At 31.0% G+C, this 7,542-nt stretch overlaps 1 long non-coding RNA gene across 1 annotated transcript; it reads left to right on the plus strand.

Annotated features, from left to right (window-relative positions):
• LOC109357039 lies at window positions 12-1,579 on the plus strand. Its single transcript, XR_002108817.1, has 3 exons — window positions 12-412; window positions 500-622; window positions 1,321-1,579. It is a non-coding gene; the product is annotated as an uncharacterized LOC109357039 (long non-coding RNA).

A 7,542-nucleotide genomic window follows, 5' to 3' on the forward strand; every position in this document is an offset into this window, starting at 1 on the left:
GGAGGCGTCAATGGTGACTAAAGGTTGTTGAAGATGGAAACCGAATTGATCCAGCCGGAAGAACCCATTTCGGTGACGATTCGTGATGAGTTGCGGTAGTTCGCGATGGTTGAGTTTGTGTTGTTTCCGATGGCTTATGATGGTTCCGAATCGGTAATTTTTTTATCGCGGTGGCTCACAGTGGTTCTGAGTCGGAGGTGAACTCACCTCTTTCTTTACTTCACCTTTGATGGCTAAGGGATCCGAATCCCTAATCTTACAAGAATGAAAACAAACTCTTGAGTCTTCTCATCCTCCTCATCTTCGATGGCAGCAAGGGTAAAGCGCGGTAATCTCGTCTTCTTCTCCATTTTTATCGTGGCAGCGAAGGTTCGATTCCTTTCGCCGGTTGCTTACGGTGGTTCAGAATCGGGTAATCATCCCCTCATTTTTCGTGACCCACTTCCTTCTACTTTTATTTTTATTGATTCTCAGTTTTCTTACTTTTCTATGAATTTAGGTTGTTTCAGAGGTTCACTAAAGTGAGTGAAAGTCGCGGGCATGGTCGGAGCTCAAAGATACTTACTCTACGGTAGGGATGGCAGCATCGCCGGCTCGAAATCGGCATAAGCAAGGGATTTCGGTAACACTCACTACCCCTATTCGAGTCATAGGCATTCATTATGGTTTGGATAAATCCATGACATACTTATGAAGAAAAAAAACTCCCTTTTTTGGATGAGAACAAAACATGTTTAGAACATCCGTGATGTAATGTATTTACTTTTAGTGTTCTCAACAGAATATGGGTGTATGTATGTTTTTGATATTCGGAACATAAACTAGGTGAATCATGTTACTTGTTGTTATGTACATAAATGAAATAGGCATGTTACCTGAATATGTATCCTAGTTTTTCACCCCCTGAATGTCATCCTAAGTGATTTTTGTTCCTAGATGTCCCTTTGTGATATCTCTCCTTTGTGTTGCATATGCCTGCTTCTTATACTGGTTGGGGGTTTGCAGAAACCCTTTCGCTTGCCAAAATTATTGAGTAACGCTCCTAGCTGATTACTTTTGGATTTATGCCTCTATTAAAGCTGCACTGATTGTTTTGATAATGATGTGTAACTGAAACAGCATCAATTCTGGTTTGTGTCTTTTGAATTTTCTTTGTAACTCACGGCTGGTTATCTGCATGCTGATTTTTTAATCATTTTATTATTTATTCCCCTCCATGCCACTTTATTTCTTTTTGCATCTGTTCTGAATCTGATTCACTGTTTTAAAGATATTACCCTTATGCTTAAAATCCTGATTCTACACTTCTTCATTGTGCAGTATGATTTGCTGATGATATTGCCAAAGCCTATGATCGAGGGGGCCTGCTATGCCTCTATTAATTCCATTGTATGGTGCAAGTTGAGGATGATCAAGACTTTTTCTCTATTAAATTGTTGTAACATCTTAAAAGGGTTTTTGATGTATTCTTGTTGGTTTTGTTTTGGGTGGTTTTATTCCACTAATTACATTCGGCATGTGTAATGACTTTGGAGTGCTTGCAACGAATATTAGTATATTAGGTAGAATTTTTCATAAATGATATGGATTTGACCATGAGGTCTAATGATTGAATTGTATCAGGATATGTGTGATCTGAACAAGATAAGATTATAATTCAAGAATTAAATACAATAGGGTTACGCTTATTGTCCATAAAAGAATCTCAACAAAAATACTTATAATTCCACAATTGGTATATGCTTTAAGATGTTTGTATGACTTTGATTATGTAACAAGTCCCAGGAATTAAAAAATCCAATTAGTTCTGAAATATTTCTCGAATATGTTTGTTTTGAACTTGTTGTTTTGAAACTTTCGTACACTTTAATTTTGTAATCAAGTCGGACAAAAGTGAGTGTTCACATTGGGTTAGAGAACTATTGTGCAAGGGACAAAGTTAGTTCCACAAGTGCTAGTGCAATGAGAAAGTATACAACCAACTGAGGCAACATAGAAAAACTCTGAAAATATGCAATTCAATTTTCCTTATCTTAACCTTGAGGACAAGATTGTCTCAAAAAGGGATAGCATTATAATGAATGAATTATCAAGCCACGTGAAACCGTTAGAGAAATAGAATAATTTTGTTGAAGGTATTCCTGATTTTCAGGGATTGGGACGTGGAGAGAGAGTGCACACCTCCAATATCCGTTTGAGGGATTATGTAACAATGTGAATACTATTTAAAAGAAGGACATAGTGACGAGAAGGGTGAACCATATGAAGGATTTTTTTATATCTCTCTATACATTTATTGCACTTGTTTTCCTTGTATTCTCTGGACTTTGCATACCAAAGAGAGCTCTTCATAGCTCCATAAATAATACACCCATTCTATACTTCTTATTCTCTTCCATTTCTATTTAGATACATTTCAGGCTACCGTTATTTTACATATAAAAAATAGAATCATTAAAACACTTAGCAAGTAAAGATCCATATGTGCTCCAATTCATCCCGCCTAAGAGGATGAGTACCATGGAAACTAATTAGATTCATAAGAATCTACGCAATCAGCGGTCAAAACAATCCTATCTTAGAATGTGATAGCAAGTACAGAAGATACATGAGTTTCTAAGGATATGGAATATATATATATCTATAGGAAAGAGTATTAGTATATGGGAGGATAACATCATATTAAATCTGATGCAATTTTTTTATCATATGATAAATAGCTATAGTAATATATAAGGAAACCAATTGTAAGGTGTCGGTATGCATGAAAGTTTAGGCCTTGATCTCAATAGAAAGGAAAGGTAATGGATTTATGAGTATAGAAGAAAACAAATACTCAAGAGTATTACCATAACAGAATGGATTCTTATTGAATCTGGGTTTTGGAATCTAAGGGGTATATAGTATAACATAAGTAACTTATAATTAGGAGATATAGATTTTTTTGCATGATTAGGGATAAAACGATAACAGATAACAAGGATAAAGTAATAGATAACAAGGATAAAGTTAGGTTGTTATGCGGTGAAATTTGCTTATTTGCCTTAGTTAAGTTCAGTCTAGTTGGAGCTAGGTAATATTCTTAATTTATGTTGGATTAATTATGCTCCTTTAAAGATTTGTTGCTTAATGTGGAAAGTTATCATAAGAAGGGTAACTACAAAATCTGAGATTCATCAGAGAAATATTGTGGGGAAAGACGATTTGAAGTGTGATTTATGTTTGTTGCATGATGAACATGTAGATCATCTTTTTATTTCCTGCCTCTTTCTTTCTTTGTAATGTGTGGAAAAGGTTCTATTCGTGGCTTCAAATTCAAATGACTATGTCAGATACGGTTTTGGAAGCATTTAAGATTCATGATTCCCTTTGAAGGATTGTAAAAGGGAAAGTTTTATGGAGAATGTTGTAGTTTGTTGTTGGCTGGTCTATTTAGAAGTTGAAAAATGACATTATTTTTAGGGGGGAAATGTAGTTATATTCAGATCATGGACTCAATCCAAATTAGATCTTGATTGTGAGTTTCCAAAAATTTGGGATCTATTTCTTACACTTTTACATAATGTTGTATTGGTCGTTATACTTGTATTATTCTTCTCAGTACGTTGTAATTGGGTTGGCATCCCTTATACCCGTCTTTAATATATTTCTTATTAAAAAGTAATAGAAAGATCAAAGGGATAAAAGTGTTTGAGAAGTTTAAAAGGTAAGGTAATTATTGTTGAGTTATGAATAAAGAGTAATATATAATAAATATAAATGGATAAAGATACTTTGATATTATCAATATGATTTTCTGTAATAAACATTAGGATAATTATAATCACTTTAGCAAAAAAAAAAACATTAAGAGGATGTTAACAAAGAAAATAGTTCATAGATATTGCTGGATAAGTTATTTTCCCAGAAGTTAAATACTCATAAAGGATATATTATTGTTAATTAACTTATAGGTATTCCAAAAAATATAAGTTATTTAATATAATAATATTTCTATCTTAAAATATATATTTAATGTTATGTTTGATACAAAAACTCAATTTTTAAAAGATATAGATTCGCTTGGTTGTAAAATAACCGGTAAAATAGTTATTTAAATAAATAAAATATCATAAATATATTGGATAATAATTTAAAAGACAAAACGCTCATCTAAAAAAATCTTAAGATAACTCTACAAAAATATCCAACTTTCACTCACACATAAAAAATAGAAAATTGCAGATATTACACATTCAAGGAGCAATGTAAAGTCTAGTATGAGTAGAAGAAGTGCTAATATGATCTAGAGTTACACAAAATGAATATGAAAATTGTTTTTCTAAATAGAGATTTAGTAGAAAATATCTACATGGATCGACCAATAAGATTCATAGAGAAAACAAAGGAACACATAATGTGTAAAATTAATACAACAATATATGGACTTAAACAAACTTCCCGATAATGTGGTATCTTAAGTTTAATGATGTTATTATATCTTTTTTTATTTAAGAAAAACATGTTGATCGATGTATATCTCTAAAAGATTGTGGTGAGTAAGTTTATCTTTTTGGTTCTATATGACGATGACATCTTATTTGTAACCAATGATCTTGGTCTTTTAAATGAGACTAAAAAGTTTCTCTCTAAAAGTTTTTCAAATGAAAAATATGAGTGAGGCCATATATTAACAAGGATTTTTAAGCTTGTTTTATAAAATATGTATTAACAAACTTTAAGAGATATTCATATGGATAAATGTTCAACATGTCATGTTCCTATTTAAAATGGAGAGAAACTTAGTATCATGCAACATCTAATGAATGATTTAGAAAAAAACGTATGAAGAAAATTCCTTATGTATCTATAGTTGAGAGTTTAATGTATACTTAAACTTGTACGTGACCAAATCATAGTTTTTTGGTAGATGACCTCGGGACTTCAATGTCCCTGTGTCTTCTTGGTTGGCTTGACCTCCATGAAAGCATATCCTCGGTCGTTGAAGAGGAAGAGATATTGATGATAGGGATTTCTATTCTCTTTGTTGTGTGTTCGTGAAATGGGGGAGGTAACCCAAGGTTATCTTTTTGCTTAATTCAATCTTATTTTTTATATTAAATTATTTAATTCTTTCTATTTATATATTTTACTTGATTTAATTTTAATAGTATTATTTCGGTTGGCAATTATATTAAGATGAACATAAATTAGTAAATTTCACATTCCTTACTAACTATTAAACGATGATCGTATACTTTATTTTGAATCACATTAACATTTGTTTTAATTAAAATAAAGCCTGATAAAAATACATCCTCTAAAAGTAATAACTTAAATATTTTAAATGAAATTTGATAGTCTGATCTACGGTCTATGTCATTTCTTAATTTCCACTCCAAAAGTGGAAATTCGATCTGCAACTAATGCTGCTTCATTACTATTAGTTTCACCTTTCTAAAAATAAATTATTTCTAATCCTATTTTATAAACACTTAAATATTTTTAAATGAAGTTTGATATCCCGGTCTACCGCTTGTGTCTTTCTTCCTTCACGCTCAAAAAACATGGAAAGTCGATCCACGACTAGTGTTGTTTCCTTACTATTAATCTCATCTTTCTAAAAATGAAATACTTCTAATCATCTTTCATAAAAATGAAATATTTCTAATCATCTTTCATAAAAATTTAAATGTCTCTAAATGAAGTTTGATAGCACAGTCTATGGCTATATCGTTTCTTCCTTTTCATTCTAAAAGTGAAAAGTCAATCTACGACCAATGCTGTTTCTTTGCCATTATTGCCACCTTTTTAAAATAAATTATTTATAATTATCTCTTAAAAATTTAAATATCTTTAAATGGAGTTCGATAGTCCGGTCTTCGGCTTGTACTATTTCTTCCTTTCCACTCTAAAAGTGGAAAGTCAATCAACGATTGCTACTGTATCTTTGCTATTATACTCACATTTCTAAAAATAAATTATCTCTAATTATTTCCTAACTTTTTAAATGTCTTTAAGTATAGTTTGATAGGCGGTCTACGACTCGTGTTGTTTCTTCCTTTCTACTCTAAAAGTAAAAACTCAGCCTACGACTAGTATTGTTTTTTTGTTATTAATCCTACCTTTCTAAAAATAATTATTTCTAATTATCTCCTAAAAACTTAAATGTCTTTAAATAGAGTTTGATGGCTCAATCTATGACTTGTATCATTTTTTCCTTTATGCTTTAAAAGTGAAAAGTCGGTCTATGATCATAGCTGTTTCTTTGCTATTAATATCACATTTCTAAAATTAAATTAATTCTAATCATTTTCTTAAAAACTCAAATGTATTCAAATGAAATTTAATAGTCTGGTCTATGGTATGTGTTGTTTCTTCCTTTCCACCTAAAATGGAAAATGAGTCTATGACTAGTGTCATCTCTATGCTATTAATTCATGTTTAATGTTAAAAATATTTCCATAATGAGAGTTAATTTTTTTTAATCAAATCAAACCATCAATCAAATACTTCGTCAACTAGAACTATGTAGTCTTGATTTTCATTTTGCACCTAAAGATACGTAAGAGCAATATTAAATTTTGTCAGACACAAAAATAAAAAATAAAATATTTTATTTTAATAAATAAATTTCTTTAAGGGTATGAAAGTTCTATATTATTAGCTAGGGTACTATTTAAATATGAGCGAACGATGTGCTAATACCTTTCATGAATAATAATCAACTCCTCAGCTCGAAATTTTTGTTTAAACACTAAATTATCCATATTAGGCTTAAAAGAAAGATTTATATGTTTAAATTGTAAAAAACATAATGGTGACTTCAAATCATTTGAGAGAGGTAAAAATCGAGTTCGTCTCTTCCTAAGTTGCAAAGTTGGTCTTCGAACCAAAAATCGGGTTTCAACAATTTATGTAATATGTAAATTTATAGCATTCATTTTTTGTCTTTTCTATAACCAAGAGTATCCTCTCACCTTTTTTTGCTAAGGCACTAATCATTTTTGGGATGTGTGGTTGACACTCTCAATACATGTAGCTCATAGAAGTCAAACTTTTGACATTTTAGTCAATAAGAGACCAAGTAAGGGAGTATCCCCTCACTCTTTTTGAGTAAGACACTAATGTTTTTCGGGATACGTGGTTGACCCTATCAATACATGTCGCTCATAAGGACCCAGTAAGACATTATATCACTAGACCGACGCCTTATTGGTAGCATTAAATTTGTGACTATAAGCTGATTTGTGTGGACATAATTTGTAACGTGTAAATCTTTCCCTTAAGATAATTTGTTTAAGTTAGCATTCAAATTTGAATATTTTCCAAATTCATAAATTAAATGCATTTTATTTCTTTTCAGTTTACCATTAACCTAATATTAATGTTATAATTGTGTATTTGGTGGTAAAAAAAATTGGATATATAGAATCACAAATCTATCTATCTATTACCTATATAATAAAAAAACTCTCTCATGACATGTGTCAACCTCTCAAGCCCTCATGACATGTATCAACCTCTCATCAAAACTAAAGGTCTCTCATGACATGTGTCAAT

This window comes from Lupinus angustifolius, chromosome LG09, assembly GCF_001865875.1.
Source record: "Lupinus angustifolius cultivar Tanjil chromosome LG09, LupAngTanjil_v1.0, whole genome shotgun sequence".
Lineage (NCBI taxonomy): Eukaryota > Viridiplantae > Streptophyta > Magnoliopsida > Fabales > Fabaceae > Lupinus > Lupinus angustifolius.